At 41.2% G+C, this 22,407-nt stretch overlaps 1 protein-coding gene across 1 annotated transcript in view; it reads right to left on the reverse strand.

Moving 5' to 3' along the window:
* Positions 1-21,803, reverse strand: part of SPATS2 (spermatogenesis associated serine rich 2) — a 145,191-nt gene extending 123,388 nt beyond the window's left edge. Inside the window, exon 1 of the mRNA XM_032876865.1 lies at positions 21,501-21,803. The gene's annotated coding sequence lies outside the window, so the exon portion shown is untranslated. The remainder of the gene's footprint in view (positions 1-21,500) is intronic.
* Between the last annotated feature and the right edge of the window lie 604 nt (positions 21,804-22,407).

The raw sequence follows: 22,407 nt of genomic DNA on the forward strand, positions 1-22,407 counted from the left end.
AAATGAAAAGATTAAATGTGGAGTTGGGGAAATACGCATCTTAGAACCAATGAAATACTCTTCTGTATAGTTTGTGTACATATATATAGTGAAAATTTTAAAAGCATGCAAGAGACTAATTGTCACTGAGTATGTTATAGTGGCTACCTCTGGGGAAAGCGGGGCAACATAACTGCGATGTTTTCTTTATAAAAAGAGATCTGGGGGCACCTAGGTGGCTCAGTTGGTTAAGCATCTGCCTTCCACTCCAGTCATGATCCCAGGGTCCTGGGATCAAGCCCCACATCAGGCTCCCTGCTCAGCAGGGAGCCTGCTTCTCCCTTTCCTTCTGCCTGCCACTCCCCTTGCTTGTGCTCTCTGTTAAATGAATAAATGATATCTTAAAAAAAAAAATCTAGGGCATCCTGGGTGGCTCAGTTGGTTAAGCATCCGACTCTTGATCCAGTTCAGGTCTCGCTCTCATGGTCATGAGTTCAAGCCCCACACAGGGCTCCAAGCTGGGCATGGAGCATATTAAAACAACAACAACAACAAAAACCAACTCTGATGCCCAAATTGTGATCTTTAAATACCATTTCCCAATAAAGAAATTAGGACTTCTTAGAGAAATGGCTGATTCTAGGTTTATAGAAGGAAATAATCATATGAAACTGGGATATTTTCTTGTGTCTACAAACAGGAAAGCTATCCAATAGCTATTGGGGTCTCATTAAAAGAACACAGGAGTCAACATAAATGGGTCCCACTACACTAAGATAAGACAATGTGAACACCAATAAGAGTAATGTCTATAGTGCCTGAAATACATCATATACATAAAAATCCCGACTCATAATCGTGCTCTAAAACACAAAAACTCATTGGTCACTTCTGGAGTTTAGTAGGTATTAACTCATTTCCTTATTCTAAATACTGACGAAGAGAACGAACCAGAGCATTTATTCTGCCTCTTCTGTATAAATCATATTTTACAGTAATCAAAGAGATAATGAAGGAAAATTCCACTTTATAGAAGGACTCCAGCTCATAAATACAGAATAACAACATTAGAAAATTGCCATTTTGCAAGCCTTAATGAAAGAATGGATCTAGGCAACAAAGACCATGGCTGCAAAAACCATTAGATAAAAGACTCATGGAAAACTTTAAGAAGAGGATCGATCATGGGCGCCTGGGTAGCTCAGTGGTTAAAGCCTCTGCCTTCAGCTCAGGTCATGATCTCAGGGTCCTGGGATCGAGTCCCACATCGGGCTCTCTGCTCAGCAGGGAGCCTGCCTCCTCCTGTCTCTCTCTGCCTGCCTCTCTGCCTACTTGTAATCTGTTAAATAAATTAAAAAAAAAAAAAAAAAAAAAGAAGAGGATCGATCATGATGACAGTACCCAAACCCACTGATCAAAAGAAGAGAGTGGAAAAGATAGATGATACTAAGAATGGAAAAAATGTTGATAATTGCTAAAGCTAAATGAGAATATATGGGAGTTCATTATATTCTTTCTGCATGTATGGAATGTTGAAAATTTCCACAATAAATTAAGTCAATTTGAAAAAAAGATATGAAGCAAATTGGCATAAGATGAGACAAAGCACAGGTGTTTCTATATTATTCTTTTTTTTAAGATTTTATTTATTTATTTGACAGAGATCCACTGAGCCACCCAGATGCCCCTCTTTATTTTTAATCTGTGCATTTGAAATACTTTACAGTAAACAAGATTTAAAGTAAAACTAAAATACCAAATAATAAAACAGACTGGGGTGGAAAAAAGGAATGTGAGTTAAGGCATTCTAAGGTTCTTGTATTGTTCAGAAAGGCAGGGATATTAATTTTAGAGATCAATATGTCTGCATGTTAAAATTAAAGAGTTAATCACTAAAGAGAGAAATACAATGTTCAACTTCAAAATCAATGAAAGAAAAAAGGACTCTCGGGACACCTGAGTGGCTCAGTTGGTTGAGTGTCTGACTTCAGCTCAGGTCTTGGTCTCAGAGTCCTGGGATCAAGCCCTTGCATTGGGCTCCCACTGGTCAAGAGTCAGCTTGTACGTCTGCCTCTCCCCTGCTCATGTTTTCTTTCTTTCTCTCAAATAAATAAATAAATAAAATCTTTTTTCTAAGATTTTCTTATTTGTTTACTTGTCAGAGAGAGAGAAAGTGAGAGAGCACAAGCAGGGGGAACAGCAGGCAGAAAGAGAAGCAGACTGCTTGCTGAGCAGGAAGCCTGACACGGGACTCAATCCCAGGACCCTAGGATCATGACCTGATGCTTAACCGACTGAGCCACCCAGGCATCCCAATAAATAAAATCTTAAAAAAAAAAAAAAAAGAAGAAGAAAGCAAAAAGGGCTCTCTCTATATATATGTAACAGAAACCAAATAAGAAGCATGGTTAAAAAAAAATAAACTAAAATGGCAGGCTAAGTCTAAAAGTATCAGTAGTCACACTAAGTAAGAAAAGATTATCATATAACTTATCAAAAGACAGACTGTCAGATTGATTTTTTTTAAAAATCCAACTATGGGGACGCCTGGGTGGCTCAGTCTGTTAAGCCCCTACCTTTGGCTTGGGTCATGATCCCAGAGTCCTGGGATCAAGTCCTGCATCAGACTCGTTGCTAGGCAGGGAGCCTGCTTCTCTCTCTCTGCCTCTGCCTGTCTCTCTGCCTGCTTGTGTGCACTCACACTCTCTCTCTCTCTGACAAATAAATAAGTAAAATCCTTAAAATAAAAAATAAAAATCCAATTATGTACAGATTACCAAAATACATGTAAAGGAAAGTGAGCCAGAAATCTGGGAAATTAAAACATACATTCCACAAATATTAATCAAAAGAAATCTCAATATTATTACTATCAGACACAATAAGACTTAAAGCAAAAATCATTAACATGTAGTCATCAGGAGAGAGCCCACAGGATTCATCACAAGAAAACTACTTACTGGGTGCCTGGGTGGCTCAGTTGGTTAAGCGACTGCCTTTGGCTTGGATCATGATCCTGGAGTCTCAGATCAAGTCCCACATCGGGCTCCCTGGAGCTGAGCAGGGAGTCTGCTTCTCCCTCTGACCTTTCCCCCTCGTGCTCTCTCTCTCTCATTCTCTCTCTCTCTCAAATAAATAAGTTAATAAAAACATTAAATTAAAAAAAAAAAAGAAAGAGGGACACCTGGGTGGCTCAGTGGGTTGAGCCTCTGTCTTTGGCTCAGGTCATGGTCCTGGGGTCCTGGGATCCAGCCCTGCATCGGGATCTCTGCTCAGCGGGGAGCCTGCTTCCCTCTCTCTCTCTGCCTGCCTCTCTGCCTACTTGTGATCTCTCTCTCTCTCTCTCTCTGTCAAATAAATAAATAAAATCTTAAAAAAATAAAAAATAAAATTAAAAAATAAAAAGAGAGAAAGAAAACTACCTACGTAATTCTGGAGTGAGACATCCCTCCCTGCCATGCACAGGGGATTTATTTAAAAAGAGGGTCTAACTACTTGGAACAAAAATGTCCTTCCTGAGATCCTACCACTTGCATCAACATGGATGAACCTGAAGGACATTACATTAAGTGAAATAAGCCAGAGGCAAACAACAACCTGCACGATCTCACTTACACATGGATCTAAAGAAGTCAAATACACAGAAGCAGAGAGTAGAATGGTGGTTACCAGGGGCAGGAAGGTCGGGGGGGCGGGGGGAGGGCGGGGAGAAGGAGAGATGTTGGTCAAAGGGTTACAAAGTTGCAGTTACATAGGATGAATAAGCCAAGAGATCTAATGTACAGTAAAATGATTAGAGTTAATAGCACCATACTGAATACCAGAAATTTGCTAAAAGACAAGATTTCAGGTTTTCGCATCACATACACACACAAAAGATAATTACGTGAGAAAATGGTGGTGATTATGGTAATCATCTCACTGTCTATATGTATACCAAAACATCATCATGTACACCTTAAATACTTTTAGTGCCTATTTAGCCAGAGCGATTCCATTCAGTTAAACAGTGATTTTGTTGTTTATGCAGTAAAATGTAAACTGACCCTCCCCCACCCCTCAGTGAACTTACTTAAAAGCAAGTGGGAAACCATTCCCAGGTAACAAAGCCCAAATACAAGGGCGGGTCAGGCCAGGTGGAGACATCCAATCAGTGGGGCAGCATACTGTCTCCCTAGCTACCAAGAAGTGTGGGTCCCGCCTTTTGGGCGCCAATTCTGATCAAAGTGATAGGCTAGTTCAAATATCTACTATAGGGTAAATTGTAATTCAATTGGCCATCCATGTGTGATCTAGCATGACTGTGCAGCTTTCTCTGTGTGTTACAATCTCACTGGCCACCTGTGTGTGGCCAGGCCCAACCACATGGCCTTTGCTCTATAAAGTTAGTCTGTAAGACAGGGAGGGGTTGCCCTCCCTGTAAGAGGCGGCCCTGACCAGTCGCTTTGATTCTCCATGCTTGGCGCAAAATAAAGCTTTCCTTGACCTTCGCTTTGTATGAGTCTCGCTCCTTTGATTACGGACCTAACAATACAATTTTCATTTTAAAAACTAATTAAAAATTAAAATAAGCATGCTCTTTCCTAGCACCAGGACTCCTTGCCCTTTCTTCCCTCCCAACACTCACTCCCTTAGCTCAGAATCTGCCTGCTATCAGCCCTAATCTCTTCATGTACTTTATCTCTGTTTCTGTGATCCATCAAAAGAAGCCCCAAACTTTCAGACCTCTCATCTCCCATATTCTAATCCCCAAACAGTTCTTACACATTCCCTGCTCTGTCCTCATGTGCCGCACATCTCTCTCCAAATTCTGAAACCCTTCCACTGCATTTTCAACTTCTACTCTCAACATTTTCTTCAACTTCTTGTTCTAATCTAGTTCTCTTCTGAGGTCATACTTCCCTCACAGCCCTCAAGTGGTTCAAGTTCTCTTCCCCACACCCTTCATACAACTGGACCGGTCAGGAAAGTGTACTCCTCACTCCTCACTGATGCTTCTAAGTCAGTCTCCTTCCCTTTTCCCAAAACAAAAACAAAAACAAAACATCTCCACTTTGAATATCATGTGAGGGCGCCTGGCTGGCTCAGTTGGTTAAGCGTCTGTCTTCGCCTCAGGTCATGATCCCAAGGGGCCTGGGATCAAGCCCCGAATCAGGCTCCCTGCTCAGCAGAGAGCCTGCTTCTCTCTCTCTGCTGCTCCCCCTGCTTGTGTGCTCTCTCTTTCGGTCAAATAAATAAATAAAATCTTTAAACAAACAAACAAAAGAATGTCATGTGAACACTCTATTACCCTCTACCTGGCTGTGATGGTTAATTTTATGTGTTGGCTTGACTGGATCATGGGGTACCAGATATGTGGATACAGACCATAACTGCATGTGTCTGTTGAGGGTGTTTTAGATGAGATTAGCATATGAAATGGCAAACTGAGTTAAGCAGATGGCCCTCCCCATTGTGGGTGGGTATCATCCAATCCATTGAAGGCCTGAATAGAATAAAAAGGTAGAGGAAAAAATAATTCCTTTTGTCTCTGCCTGATTGCTGAACTAAACCACCTGTCAGTCTTCTGTTCTTGGACTGGGACTTATACCACTGTGTTGTTCGTAGTTCTCAGGCCTCTGGTCTTAAACTGGAATTTACACTGCCAACTTTCCTGAGTCCCTAGCTTGCAGACATCAGATCATGGACTTCTCAGCCTCCCTAACTGCATGATCCGATCCTTATAATAAATTCCATTCTAGATAGATACAGATATAAATGCAGATATAAAGATACAGATGAGAGAGAGATCAATCCTACAGGTTCTCTTCCTCTGGAGAACCCTAACACTCTCACTCTCCACAACACAGATCCTATCGTTAAATCTCAGTGATTTCACACACATGATCTAATACCTCATGTCTCTGAATTCCTTGATCCCAATGATTTTGTCCTCACCCACGCAGCCCATGCATGATAATGCCTCCATGATCTCTATTTCTGTATCCTACTGCCTGACCATGACTTAAAATCTTTACAGCTCTGTCTCTCACATACCCAAATTACAACACCCTTTGATCTCAATGGGACCTTCAACTCACTGATTCTACCATCTTTTCACCACCTCTTAGCCACTTCATGTCCTCCCTTTCTTACTTACCTGGTTCAGTATATTATCATAATCACTCCCTTGCATATATGCTCTATTCCCTTGACCCGCTCATGTTTTATTCCACTATCATGGTAAAAATCTCTTTCTGGTTAAATCCACTCCGAACATACACCCCTGCAGCTCAATATGGAAGGAAAAAAAACATACTAATCTCACTTTAAATTCATGACCACAAGCCTCAAGGGCCCCCTAGTGCCACCTGGAAATCAAACACTACTTCCCTGCTACCATCATTCTCCCACCTTCCCCTCTCTCCACAAACTTCCATCATTTCCTCCCCACCCTCACTCTCAGCTGAGCACTCCGATTCCTAACTCACTGAGAATATGACAACAATCAGAAGAAAACTTTTGCAAACTTCTACTACCAAATCAATCCACCCACTTGATGGGTGGGTCTGAGATATATTTTGGAGATGTAATCAATAAGATTTGGATATGGATTTGATGTGAGGTATGAGGAAGAGAGAGGAATCAAAGATGACTTTAAAGTCTATGCTAAAATATTACTTTTTCAAAAAGGCTTTCCCTACCACCTTCAGTCTCAGTCTCTCTCTCTCTCTCTCTCTCTCTCTCACACACACACACACACACACACACACACACACACAGTTACATGCTTATAGAGTGTCCCTTATCTCTTTTCTTTTTTTTTTTTTTATTTGGGGGGTGTTTTTAATACCAATATCACCAATTTAAATACTAAACATTCTAATCCTTTGTTTAATATCTGCCCTCCCCAACTACAATATAAGGCAAGGATTTTTATGTTCAGTTCAATTCTGTGTATCAGACAGACAGACATTCATTAAATTTTGTTAAAGAAATGAAATGTCTCTAGCATAAGCAAATAGATAAATGGTGTCATATGCACAGGAAAAAGAATACCTTTAGTTTTTTCTTTTTTAAGTAGGCTCTATGCCCAGCGTGGAGACCAACATGGGGCTTGAACTCCCAACCCTGAGATCAAGACCTGAGCTGATGATATCCCAGAGTCAGACACTCAACCAGATGAGCCACCCAGGAGCCCCCAGAAAAATTAAAACCTTTAGAGTGGGAAGGAGCATGGTCTCTGTACAAAGGTGCTTGTAATCTAGTGAAAGACAATGAAACATACATTTCAACACATTAGAATTCCATAATTTGTTAAATGTGTGATAAAAGCAAAACTGAAGAATATTCTATGGTTCCATTTTTATCAGGTGTATGTTTTCTATGCACATACACACTTGCACACACAACACGACACACATATATATGTTTCTGCTCTACAGAAAAAGTTCTGGAAGGAAAAATACCAAACTGTTAGTCCATGAGCTAAGAAAGGTAATATGCATGGGGAATTAGAGTGAAGAGAGGGTAAGGAGACTTTTACTATTCACGTACACGTTTTACAATAAACATATTACTTTTGTAATTTAAAAGAGAGAAAAAGAGGGGCACCTGGGTGGCTAGGTCAGTTAAGTGTCTACCTTCAACTTAGGTCATGATCTCAGGGTCCTGGGATCGAGCCCCGCATCGGGCTCCCTGCTTCTCCCTCTCCCTCTGCCTTTCCCCACTGCTTGTGCTGTCTCTCAAATAAATAAAATCTTAAGGGGGGGGGGGGAAGCAGCTTAAAAAAATTTAAAAATTTTAAAAAAAGAGAGAAAGAGAAGGAAAACAATTTCTTCCCAAAAGGAAAAAAATTATATTTAACAGAGGATTAATATCCACAGTGTAAAAAACTTCCATAAAACAAACCAAAAACCCAATTTAAAAATGAGCAAAGTACAGAAAGACAATTCACAAAGAAATATAGTCAATAAACATATAAAACATACTCAACCTCATGTTCAATCAGGAAAAAAAAAATGCTTTCATTCATCAACCAATGTTGTAAGTGTGTAAGTTTGTTATCTACAACTATTGGTTGGAGTGTAATTTGGAAGGTTTTTTAAAGTAATTTAGTGAGTGACAAAGTAACTAATGTTACCAAAGAATAAATTCTTGAGCCCATAATGATGCAATTAAACTACATAAATAAACAGGGGACAAAGCACAAGTTACCTTATGGAAAATTTCTAATTAGTAATGAGAGAAACAGAAAACTATTTCAGTATCACAGTAATAGCTGCTTTAGGCAAGATCCACCACAGAATGCTAAAATTAATTCGTGGAACTTTTAAAGAGAAACAGTATATTTGGATAGTCTCAAAATATCTCCATAAAATAGTTATTCATGACTGTGGAGGTTTAAACATGTGTCCAAATTCTTTGGTATTTCTCCCTCCAAGAAATGAAACTTAATTCTCTCCCCATGAGTGTGGGCTGGACTTGGTGGTTTGCTTTTTAACAACAGAGCATGCAAAGAGAAAAGCAGAAATTTTCCAATGAAGAAACCTAGCAGACACCAAATCAACTTATCAAGGTTAACATCATCAATAATAAAACATGTTGATATCATCTACCCCACCCCATACAATGCAATGAAACGGGCACATCACCTCTATGGTATTCTTACCCAAAACCTATAACCTTTGTCTGGGTATCAGAAAACATCAAACAAACCTATAGGGATGGCCAACAAAATACCTGATCAGCACTCTTCAAAGTGTCAAGATAGTGAAAAAGACAAGAAAAAAACAGAAACTGTCACAGATTGCAGGACACTAAAGAGACATGCTGGCTAGCTGCAACGTGGGTTCTTGGACTGGATCCTAGAACTTTTTAGGACATTAGTGGAAAAACAGAAAATCCAAATAGTTTATGTAATTTAATACTACTGTACCAATGTTAATTTCTTAGTTTTGATAAATGTACTACGATTATGAAAGATGTTAACATTAGGGGAAGCTGGGGGAAGAGTATATGGGAGCTCTCTGTACTATCTTTACTCTTCTGCAAACCTAAAATTATTACAAACCAAAAAATTTTTTAAAAGCAATTTGGCAGGATTCACTAAAATTTTTAGAAGAATATATCCTCTTATACCTTTTCATCCAGCATTTCACTTCCAGCAAACCAGAGAAACACTCACATAGATCCAACAAAGAGTTTATAAACAAGTGTTCATTGATGCATTGTTAGAAAACTGCAAGAGAGGGGTATCTGGGTGGCTCAGTCGGTTAAGCATCAGTCTTTGACTCGGGTCATGATCTCAGGGTATCAAGTCCCATACCCAGCACCCTGCTCAGTGAAGAGTGCTTCTCCCTCTCGCTCTGCCCCTCCCAACCAGCTTGTGCTCATTCTCGCTCTCTCTCACATAAATAAAATCTTAAAAAAAAAAAACAAAACTGCAAGGGACACACACACATATATATCCATCAACTGAAAAATGATTACATAAAATGCATATTCATATTATAGAATAAACACCTTACAGAATAAAATGGGTCTGTATATAATGATGTGCAAAAAACCTCCAAGATATATTAAGAATAACAAAAATAATACGTACCTAAAAAAATTTTTATGTAAATACATAGGTGTAAATGGAACAATCTGAAAGAGTACTCAATAGGCTTATGATAGGATTGCCTCTGGAGAGAGGAATGTTCTTGAAGAAGAAAGTTATTCTTTAGTAAGGACAAGAGTAAGGATCAAGATAAAGGGACCTTTCATTTTTTGGTCTGTGTATTTCTATAATACTTGAATTTTTATCAACATTTCTAAACTACTCTGAAGTAAAAAATAAGGAGGTAAATAAGGATTTCATATACTATTAAATCTTGTGTCAGCCCAGAAAATCTCTGGAAGGATATATAAAAAAAGGTACTATCAGTGATGGCCTTTGGGGAAGAGAACTGGAGAAACTGTTCTCACCATTTACCTCTGTACAGCTTTATTTCGTTTAAAATTTAACCCATTTTTAAAAATTTAATGTACATTTTTTGGGGGATGCCTAGGTGGGTCAGTCAGTTAAGCATCCAACTTTTGATTTTGGCTCAGGTCATGATCTCAGGGTCATGAAACTGAGCCCTGCATCAGGCTCTGCACTGGGCATGGAGCCTGCCTGGGATTCTCTCCCTCAGCCCCTGTCCCGCATTCCCACTCTCATTCTCTCTAAAAAAATAAAATAAAATAAATAATAATAATAGTAATAATATGCATTTTTTAAAGTACACTATGACAAGTGTTATTATGAAAGTATGTAATAGATTTCAAAGCTCAAAAGAAGGGGTGCTTAGTCTGCTCGAGAGACTTAGGAAGAGTCACCAACAGATTTATTTAGAAAGCATTCCAGGCAGCGTTTATGGAATGGGCAAAGGGAGAGAGGCAATCGAAAAGATAGGATGGTTCAGAGCTGCAGCAAATAGAACATAAAGCTTGAGAGTATAGGGAGAGAGTGCGTTAGGTTTCTGAATAATCACCAGTCCCTGGAAGCATACACTTCCCCTTGTTACCTTTCCTAAAATAACCAAATTTAGACTTGCATATATAGTTTTGGTCTGTTCTACCTAAAGCTACTGCCCCACTCCAAATCATGGCATACTGAAATAAAATACTATAAACCTGCCAGAATATATTCATCAGTTCAAGACAGTACAATTCTGACAGGAGGGTAATCCTAAATTAATTACTTTGATCTCCTAGTCTCATCAATCTTCTTTTGACTGGCCCATAATGCCCAAGTTGCAATAAACATAAAAACAATGACAGTATATCAGCTACATACAAGTAATCCCCTACTTTTCAAAAGTTCGCCTTACACCACCTTCTCTTTTACAAAAGATCTATGTTAGTACCAGTTTCCACTAATGGAAGAAAATCCGAAGAGGATTTTCACTTTTACAAAAACAGGTGAAAAACAAACACAGCATTCGGCCTTTGCTTTGCAGCCAGCTCTTAGAAAAGCCGTGCACAGCCCAGCAGTGAGGATGGCATCCTTAAGTTCCTTCCCTGGGAACTACATTCAGCATCTCAACGTCAAGCTGCCACAGCTATGAACTGTGTCTGTGAGCATCTGTGCTTTATCTTGATTTATTTTGTGTGTCCATTAGCAAGATGTGTCCTAAGGTAGCAGAAAATCCTAAGAGACGTTATTTTGAGGTCCAGAAATGCTCAAAAATTTTTCCATATAAATTAATAGTAAATGCTTCTTCACTTTATGTCATTTAGACTTTAAAAAAGTTTCATAGGAGGGGTGCCTGGGTGGCTCAGTGGGTTAAAGCCTCTGCCTTCGGCTCAGGTCATGATCCCAGGGTCCTGGGATCGAGCCCCGCGTCGGGCTCTCTGCTCTGCGGAAAGCCTGCTTCCTCCTCTCTCTGCCTGCCTCCCTGCCTACTTGTGATCTCTCTCTCTCTGTCAAATAAATAAATAAAATCTTTAAAAAAAAAAATATCATAGGAATGCTCCACTTTCAGATAGAAGGGGAAACCCACAGCAGTAAATATAAAAAGAAGGTTTCCCTGACCCAGTTTTCAAAAAATTTTGATTGCGGCATTCACAACAAATGTTTCATAACATGGTAGAATGAAGAAAGATGATCTAAACCTGGTATAACTAGATGGCACTTCTGCTTTATAGTTCTTAGGAATACATTAAACATTGATGATACACTGGTTTCTGACAAAAATCTGACTGATTTTTGCCTAAGTGTTTCTAATTTCTTGATTTGGGGGCATCAATTAAAAGCAAAGCATGAACACTGACACAGTCAAAACTTTATTGACAACAAAGTCTTTGTTGCTTTTGCACCCCTATTTACAAAACCTACGCAAAGTCCCCTTCCAATTCAGGCCACAAGTAGCAAAATACTTTTAACTATATTATTAGCTACTATTTATTATTGAGTACAGACTATGTGCACTTACTGAACTATTTTCTGCCCATTAAAATTCAATGGTCACAACTCAACAAAAAGACAATCCAGTTAAAAACTGGGCAAAAGGGGCATATGGGTGTCTCAGTGGGTTGAGCCTCTGCCTTTGGCTTGGGTCGTGATCTAAGGATCCTGGGATGGAGCCGCATGAGGCTCTCTGCTCAGCAGGGAGCCTGCATCCCCTCTCTCTCTGCCTGTCTCTCAGCCTACTTGTGATCTCTATATGTCAAATAAATAAATAAAATATTTAAAAAAAAAAATTGGGCAAAAGACTTCATAGGGATTTCTCCAGAGAAGATACATAAATAATCAACAAGTGAATATAAAGATGCTCAACATCAGTAGTCACGAAGGAAATGCAAATCAGATTCACAATAAGAGACCACTTCAGGGGCACCTGGGTGGCTCAGTCGCTAAGATATCACCTCATAGGTACTAAGATCACTATAAGCAAAAGGAAAAATAAAAGGAAAATTCCAAGTATGGACAAGGATGTGGACAACTGGATCCCTCAAACATTGCTGGCAGTTCCTCAGAAAGTTAAACATAAAAATTCTACATGGGGGCATCAGTTAAGCATCTGACTCTTGATTTCAGCTCAGGTCATATCTCAGGGTTGTGACATGGAGCCCTGAGACGCCCTCCCTTGCCTTCTACCCCTACCCCATCTCCCTCCATCTTTAAAAAAAAAAAAAACTACATGACCCAACAATTTCATTCACAGCTATAGACAAAAGAAATGAAAACAGATATTCAAACACTGGTATATGTGAACGTTCATGATAACATTATTCACAACAGCCAAAAAGTGAGAATGATACAACTGTCCATCAGCAGACGAAAGCATAAACAAAATGTGATATAACCATACAAGGGAACTGTATTCAGCTATAAAAAGGAAGAGATTCTGGTACATGCTACAACATGGACGAACCTCAAAAACATTATGCCAAGTGAAAGATGCCAAACACAGAAGATCACATGTCATAGGATTCCATTTATTTGAAACAGCCAGAATAGGTAAATTCACAGAAACAAAAAGCACATTGGTGGTTACCAAGAAATATGGCAAGAGGAGAATGAAGAGTAACTGCTCAGTGGGTATGAGGTCTCCTTTGGGGTGAGGCAAAAGTTCTGGAACTAGATAGAGTGATGGCTGTACAATACCGTCAATGTACTGAATACCACTGAACTGTATAAAGGGTTAATTTTATGTTATGTGAATTTCACCTAAAAATATTCAACAGTCATGACAACTCAGTTGTCATGGGATTACTACTGCACCAATTTTACAAATTCAGAAACACAGGCTCAGAGAAATTAAAAGACGACCAAGTCCACAGAGGGTAGAGGAACAGAGATTCAAAGCCAGATCTGTGTGCCAGATTTGTGATCTTCTTTTTTTGATGTTGACAGAATATAGCCCCTCTCTCCAACAACTAATTTTATGCTCAGCTATTGTTAATCCAACAAATTAGCAACTTCTATGTGACAAGACAGATTTACACTCTTAACAAACATGTTATATAGCTTCCCTATTTTAATAAGAAATTAGAAGAAAAATAACACATTAAAATATTATAATTATCAGTATTAGCCTGATCATAACCAACACTATTCAGCAGATCCACATTTCAGACATCAAAAAGTTCAGCTGCCAAGAAGTTTAATAATATGCTTAAGGGCTATTTCACAATGGAAATAATTAGCTGTAAAGTGTAAAAGGATCATGTGTTCTCAGCTTTACTGTCCAATCAAAAATGTAGTCATTTAAAAACTGAATATAATTCTAATCTTACTTAAATATTAAGATTTCAGGTAACAAGTTATCAGGATGAAAGTACAAAATATCCCTCCATTTTCAGGAGCTTTTTCTACTTCTTCAGGTTAGATGCCTAAACAAATTTGGTAATCACTGTCATTGCACTGTTTCCTATGCTCCCAAATTACAAGAACATGAAATAATAATACCTTGTAGTCTAACTTACAGGATCATAACATTACATATCGGCAGGCAGACAAATAACAAATGTCAAATATTGACTTTTATTTCTTTTATTATATTTTTTTAGAGAGAGAGAACATGCATGAAAGCGGGTGAGGAAGGAGAAGGGGAGGGGGAGCGTGCAGAGGTAAAAGGGGAGAGAATCCCAAGCAGGCTCCATGCTCAATGCGGAGCCCCGACATGGGGCTTGATCTCACGACCGTGAAATCATGACCCAAGCCAAAATCAAGACGCCTAACTGACTGAGCCACCCAAGTGCGCCAAATATCAACTTTCAAAAAGACAACATAAAATACAACATTTGCATAGTGACAGAGATGAAAAAGATTACTCAACTAAACCTTGTTTAAAGCATTGCCAACAAGGAATAAGATAACCATCTCAAGAAACCTAGTGTGTACTGACCAGTAAGATATAACACAATACCAAGCTTGCATCTAAGCTATAGCTGATTTAGTGTGTGGTGGTTCTGTATCTCTTGCCATTCAGGTACAATACTTTATCTTCCTGTAATTCCGTCTTAGTTATAGACCCATTTCACTGCTTTCGTCAAATACGAGAGAGCTTCTCATGATGAGATCCTTATGCTGAGGACTTGTGCAGGATATGCAGGTAGGCAATGAAGGCAATTTACTATAAAGATTGAGAGGATGACCAAACAAAGTAAGCAGAAGAGTCACTGCCACGACAAACAAATGCACATCTCAAATCAATGTCAACAGAAGATAACCAGGAAGAGCCAGCCATGAGCTGACCACGGTGACAGGTATCAGAGACCAAGTGAATAATTTTTTTTTAAGATTTATTTATCTGAGAGAGAGAGAGAAAGCAAGCGAGCATGAGTTGGGGGGAAAGAAGGGCAGAAGGAGAGGGAGAAGAAGACTCCCTGCTCGGGAGCCCTATGTGGGGTTCGATCCCAGGATCCTGAGATTATGACCTGAACCAATAGCAGACGCTTAAACAACTGAGTCACCCAGGCACCCGACAAGAGGATAATTTAAAGACAAATATTGCTCTACTACTGATGGTAGCCTTAAAACAGCAGCAAATAGTTTACTACTGGACATACCATGTGTACTCACGAGAAGAAAGATTTCAAGTTGCACAAATTGGTGTTTCCAGTCCTTTCTAAGGTCAGTGGGAAGTAACAGCATTGACAGCGTCTTCACTTACCTATTGTGACTCACCTAAATCATATAATGGCCTCATCACAAATCTTTTCCTCAGGCCCAATATCCTTTAGCCAATTTGAAAGAAGAACACACACACTCCACAACTAGTAATCATGTTATATTGCTAATTAAGTAATATTAAAAAATCCTCCTTCTAACCAGTAATCCAATGTTGTTATTTAGGGTTTGAACTGGCACAAATCACTAAGTAAGCCCTAACCACAAATTAGTCACAGGGCAATGACTGGAGAAGTGCCTTTACGCTAATGGCTATATCCTCAAACCCTGCAGAATCTGTGTAGAAGAGGATGTATATTTCACGCAACCCCCCACCCTGAAAGACCACTATGGTAGATTTGAACACCCAGAGCAAAATGCTGGCCTCTGACCAATCCTTAATACCCAGTAACTTAAACATAAGGTGTTTACAAACTTTACATCTTTAGAAATACAATGACCCTGAGTGCCCAGGTGGCGCAGTGGGTTAAGCCTCTGCCTTGGGCTCAAGTCACGGTCTCAGGGTCCTGGGATCGAGCCCCATATCGGGCTCTCTGCTTGGCGGGGAGCCTGCTTCCCCTACCCCCACCCCCGCCTGCCTCCCTACCTACTTGTGATCTCACTCTCTGTCAAATAAATACAATCTTTTTTTTTTTTTAATATTTTTATTTATTTATTTGACAGAGATCACAAGTAGACGGAGAGGCAGGCAGAGAGAGAGAGAGAGAGGGAAGCAGGCTCCCTGCTGAGCAGAGAGCCCGATGCGGGACTCGATCCCAGGACCCTGAGATCATGACCCGAGCCGAAGGCAGCGGCTTAACCCACTGAGCCACCCAGGTGCCCCAAATAAATACAATCTTTAAAAAAAAATACAATGACCCTTGAACAACATGGGTTTGAAGAGCATGTGTCCACTTATACGTGGATTTTTTTTTTTCAATAAATACAGTACTGTAAACGTATTTCTTCATCCTTACAGCCTTCTTAATTGTAGGAATACTTTATTGTAGGAATACAATATATAACTTAACACAGTTAAGTATTTGGAAAGTCCAAAGTTATACACAAATTTTTCACTGCATAGGGATCAGTGCCCCCACTAACATTGTTGAAGGGTCATCCGTATTTCAGAACCAACAGACCCCTCCAAGGTAAGTGTGGACTAACTCTTTTATGAAGCTTCCAGGGGCGCCTGGGTGGCTCAGTGGGTTAAAGCCTCTGCCTTCGGCTCGGGTCATGATCCCAGGATCCTGGGATCGAGCCCCACATCAGGCTCTCTGCTCAGCAGGGAGCCTGCTTCCTCCCCTCTCTCTCTCTCTCTCTCTCTCTGCCTGCCTCTCAGCCTACTTGTGATCTCTGTCAAATAAATAAAAATCTTTAAAAAAAAAAAAAAGATTATGAAGCTTCCAGAAAATGGCATGTGAACCTAAAGTCCCTTTGTAACACAATAATCTCAAGAAGCAAGATGCAGAGATAATTAACCTCTTTGTGACATTAAAAAAAAAAAAAATGAATTGGGAGGTTAGATCTATCCTTAAGAGACAGTCCACTGCCAGTATGCAGCTACAGCAATCTACTTTACTTGGTACTACAGAACTCATTCGTGTGTGTGTGTGTGTGTGTGTATGTACACAAATAAACACATATATACACACACAAATAGAGGGAAAAATGGAGTCAAATAATGACTTGAGCAAATTTTACTTCCTGCATTACAGCTACCTTCTTAAAATATGTAAAGCACATAGCAGGCACTCAAACTTCTTCCAATAAATGAAAGGATCCGCAAGATAAGCAGTAACCAGCAGCTCATACATGTAAAACATTTTTAAATGAAAAAAGTACTCTGGATTTCAAAGGCAACAAAGTGAACTGAAAATGCTCTACACTACTGACACATTCTTCAAATGCACATACAGATAATGTTTTTAAGGTGGTTATCCACCTTTACAGGTATGACTAGAAAGATCTATATACAACAAATGGTTCCTTCCACATTGGATATATTTCACACTTCACAACAGATACTCCGATTTTCTTCATCAGCTGAGCTGTCTGAAAGATTTTCAAAAGTACTTTATTGCTAAGTTGAAATGTATTTTAATGTGCTTGCCAGATGTCATGATACATAAATATAAACAGGCAGAAGCTAAGAGAGAGCTGTGAAAACTAGGTAAATCATTTCCTTTTGAATCACTTCCAGTACAAGTGTCCTATGAACAGTACAGAAAGTCAGTAGAGGAAATATCATCCGTCAAACATAAGGCCAAGTACTACCTTAAGGTGAACACAAATAAAACCACCATTTAAAAGTTAACAACAGGGACGCCTGGGTGTCTCAGTGGGTTAAGCCTCTGCCTTCGGCTCTGGTCATGATCTCCGGGTCCTGGGATTGAGCCCGGCATTGGGCTCTCTTCTCAGCAGGGAGCCTGCTTCCCCTTCTCTCTCTGCCTGCCTACTTGTGATCTCTCTCTCCCTCTCTCTGTCAAATAAATAAATAAAATCTTCAAAAAAAAAAAAAAAAAAAGTAACAACAATCCTTCACAGGGTGTGCCTGGCTGGCTCAGTTGGTTAAGTGTCTGGCTCTTGGTTTTGGCTCAAGTCACGATCTCAGGGTTGTGAGATGGAGCCCTGAGTCAGGCTCCACACTCTGCAGATGTCTGCTTGAAGAGTCTCTCCCTCTATCCCTCGCCCCACTTAAGCTCATTCTGTCTCTCTCTCTCTCTAAAATAAATAAATAAATCTTTAAAAGTAACAACACTTCCTCAAAAAATTAAACAGAATTACCATATGATCCAGAAATCCCACTTCTCAGTATATATCCAAAGTAACTGAAAGCAAGGACTCAAAAGATATGTGTACATCAACATTCCCAGCAGCATTACTCACAACAGCCAAAAGATGGAAATGACCCACGTGCCTAAACGGATACACAAAATGTGGTACAACCTTACAACGGAATATTATGCAGTCCTTAAAAAACAGGCATAACATTCTGACACAAACAAAAATATAGATGAACCTTGAAGACAAAATGCTAAGTGAAATAAGCCAGACACAACAGTCAAATACTATTATTCTACTTACATGCAATCCCTAGTCATATTCATAAACACAGAAAGGGGAATGGCTGAGGGAATAGAGGTATGGGGAGTAATTGTTTGATAGTTTCAGTTTGGGAAGACTAAAATGTTCTGGAGATGGATGATGGTGATGGCTGTATAACAATGTTAATGTATTTAACTCCACCGTACTTAATGGTTTAAATGGTAAATCTTACATTATCTATATTTTACCAGAAGTTTTTAAAAATAACCGAGCAAGAATGATGACCAAACCTTTGTGGCAAAAATATATCAAGAAAAGTGGTAAGAGTCTGTAACAGACATGCTTCACTGCCATCCTCCAGAGCCTAAATGACTTACCTAAAGATCAAGACCTCAGAACAGGGAGGGAGGGACATGCCATTTTCATGTTGCTACAGACAGATTTACACCAAGCAACTGAAGAAGATGAATTATATTCTACAGGAGATTATTTACTAAATAATGAATGGGCTCCCCTTCCCAACAATTAAATCAGAGAAAACCAAGCTCTTCCTTCCAGTTTCCAATGGAAATAACAGGATTGAAATAATCAGCTGTACTTCTAACAAGAAGCAGAGTAGATCCTAAGAGTGACTCAAACTTCCCAAGTTTAATATTGTAGCTCTGCAATGGGAAACAGCAAGCAATAATAATAATAATAATAATAATAATATATACAAACTTCCTTCATGGCTCTAAGTGATCTGTACATGTTACCTAACCTTTCTGAGCTTCATCTGAAAAATAGGGATAATGCTTACATCTACCTTTAAGGGTTGTTTGAAGATCTTATGAAGTGATACATATAAAACACTGAGTTCAGTGCCTAGAATACATAAATGCTCAGCAAATAAATATTCCCTCCCCTCCTGCCAGGCACTAGTATCTGAGGCCCTCTGCACTCCTGGATCAACCCCTCAGGGCTATGCTGATGTTTTGACCAGCAACCTATGGCTCCTCCCTCAGGCCCCAGCTGTTTCTCTCAGTTCTACTTGTTTCACTCCCGGTTTCTAAGAGGATCCTGTCTATATTTAGAGATAATGCCCGTACCAACTGTGGACTCAACAGGTGCTTGGGAGGGCACTTGAGCTCTCAGCAGTTTTCGATTGTTTTCCAGCGTTAATTGGTTCTGACTCCACAACTGGCTGCCTTGACTTCTACAAGGAAGAGCGCCACCTAGGTACAGTACTCGGCAGTACACTAGACTAAACTGTTCACAGATCAAACCCTTAGCAAGATCAGCTCTATTATGTGGACCCCAGAAGATTTGTTAAATCCCCAGGAGCAATAAACATTTACAAACTCTACAGAAGTACCCCCACTAACCCAATATTCATCTAAATCACTATTATCAGGGTGCCTGGGTGACTCAGTGGGTGAAGCGTCTGCCTTCGGCTCAGGTCCTGATCCCCGGGTCCTGGGATCCAGCCCCAAGTCCAGTCTGGAATCCCCCGCAGAGCGGGGAGCCTACTTCCCCCTCTGCCCCTCCACCTACTCATGCTCCCTCTCCCCCCACCTCAAATAAATTAAATCTTTAAAATAAATCAATATCAGACCTAAGTTTCAACCAATTCATGATGATTATACTACAACGAAGATTAGGAGGAAGGATATGGCAGGTAGAACAATCAGGCAGTGAAGATTTAAAGAAGGCATCCAACAGAGCTGGGTCTGAATGTGGCTTTATTTACCAGCTCTGTGACCGTAGTAAATTATTTAGCCTCTTCATTATAAAATAGGAGATAACCGTGAGGATTAAGTTAAATGAGATAATGCATGCAAAAAAAACCTTAGCAACTTGCCTAGTCCACTCTAAGAGGTCAATAAAGAGCCACATTATCACTAGTGAAGACATTCCTTGCTTTGTTCAGTTTTTTTTAAAGATATAAGAAAAGTGACAATTTAGATCATTACTTTTGGATCTTTATAAAGTAGTCTAACACTACCATCCAAGACCTAGCCGGAAATATAAATGGATAAATTCCCAGAAATCTTAGGTGAGTCAGCAAAACTTAATACCCAATAAATAAAAAGATTAACACTGACTATTTATGAAGACAATGATAACTACAATTTCAAAATCAGCAATCTTATATCTAGTACCACTCAATATTTGGTCTGGAAATCCAAGTATCAATGAGATCAATGCAAAGATCATAACCCCAGAAATATTTTCCCACAGTATTTTCAAGTGACCTTTATTCAAACTGGAAAGTATAAGGCAGCCTGATAATCTGATATCAGCATCAAGAATTTCTTGAGGCAGAACCCAAACTCTCCCAGGAGCATAAAATCAGTAGCAGATGGTACATGAACATTTCTCAGTGAGAAACTGCAATTCTAACAAAGTATAGATAACTTCGATTTTATCAAGGCTTTTCATCACCTTTTAGTCTACATGAAAATAAACTCTTGGTTCTCCCCCCAAGCACCCTGAACTCTGCATTATCACTGACCTAACTCATCAAAGCAAGATGCCTCCTGTTGGTGATATGCTCTCCCCTGCTTCATTAACCACAGGTATATTACATACAGTAACCTAATGAACACAGGAGAAATAAATACTACAGGCACGCTTCATCAATGAAACGGACTATAAATGATAACCGAATTATTAAAAGAACAGCTTGTACTGCTCAGCAGAGGGACCAGCCTGGGAAAGATCCACCTTCCAAAAGAACCCAATCATCCTGCATAAATTGGAAGAAAGATGCCACTGTAGTCCACCTACCTTGTACTCTCAAACAAGATCTACCCTTCCGCCTTAAGACCAAAACACATCTATTTTATTTCTCTGCTACCCTTTCTTTACCTTATTTTCTTTTCCGTCCTCCCCCCATTCCTAAAAATGCCTTTCTCTTTTTTTCAAATCCCACTTTGCCCCCCAAATCCTAAGGACCTCGGACACCCACGCAGATGACCTTACGCATCCCCACTGCATTCCCAATTCATTGTACTTCTCATCCCAAATGACCCATTCTTTCATTCTTTTCGATCTCGTTGTTTCTCAGAATCCAATACCCCACACACGCTCACACCAGAGTCCCCCCTTACTCCATTGTTTCCCCGCTCTGTGCCTCTGGAAACCCCTTAACTCGGACCCGTGTGCTTCGGTCCGCCCCACTGACCCCAGAAGGCTTTCACCATCTGGGTACTCCAGGTCCCAGAAGGCTCAAGTGCCCCTCCTCTCCACACCCCAACCCCCAACAACTACCCCCTCCCCCGTGCCCTCCCTCAAGCCCGCTCTCTTGCACCTCTGTGCCCCCCTCTTATCCCCCACCAACCCCTCCACCCAGACCCATCAGCCTCACCTAGCCGGCGCCCCCGCAGTTGCCGCGTCCCCCCAGTTCCGGGCTCTGCGTCCCGGACGCTCCAGGATTTGAGAAGAGGAAAGGAGCTCCTCCGCCTCCTTCTCCTCTTCTAGAGCGGCCGCCGTCGCCGCTGCGCTCCTCCCCCAGCTCTCCCGGAGCCGGACGCCGCCCCGCCCCCACCGCCCCTTTCCCCGCTTCGCCCGGGCGGCGGGCTGGGGATCGCAGCCGCGGCTAGGGGCCGGAATGCCAGCGGATCCACACCGACCTCGCCGGGGCTCGCGCTGTTCGCCCCGCCCCGGAGCCCGCTCGGGCGCGTGCGCGCCAGCCAGCCAGCGCACAGGGCGCGTGCTCGCGCCGGCGCGAACCCGGCGCGCCGAGCTCGAGGCCGTTGCAGCCAACCGGCGCGCGAAGGCCCGGGCGCGAGACGGCCCGCGCGCCGGGGATATGCGAGTGGAGAGGCGCGGGGCGGAAGGCGGGCTCTAGTCCGTCGGGTTACCGCTCCTCTCGTGACTCAGTCCCTCGCGCCTCGCACCGCCCGCCGGGTTGCGCGCCTGAGTTTAGGGAGCTCGGGCGTCGCCGGGAATTGGGGAAAACGAGGAAGAGTAGGGATTGGAGGAGTGGGGTCGGGAACAAACTAGATGGGAGTAGGGACGGCTGAGATCAGAGCTCGTGCCCACGTGCACAACAGCCCAGGCCCAGAAAGAGCGGAGCGGCGTCGGGAGGAGGGAACTGCGCGCGGGGAGGGTGGAGGGCCCTAGCTGGAACTGCCGGAAAGAGCCGAAAGTCCCCCGGAGATTGCCGAAGGCGGATGCCTAGAGGGGAACGTCTCGAGGGGCTTTGATCTCTAGGTCCCAGGAAGGACTGGCTGTCTCAAGAGGCCTTGCCGTTCGCGGCTCACGGCTGAGCC

Source organism: Lontra canadensis, unplaced genomic scaffold (genome assembly GCF_010015895.1).
Source record: "Lontra canadensis isolate GAN:19392208 unplaced genomic scaffold, GSC_riverotter_1.0 scaffold59, whole genome shotgun sequence".
NCBI classification, from domain to species: domain Eukaryota; kingdom Metazoa; phylum Chordata; class Mammalia; order Carnivora; family Mustelidae; genus Lontra; species Lontra canadensis.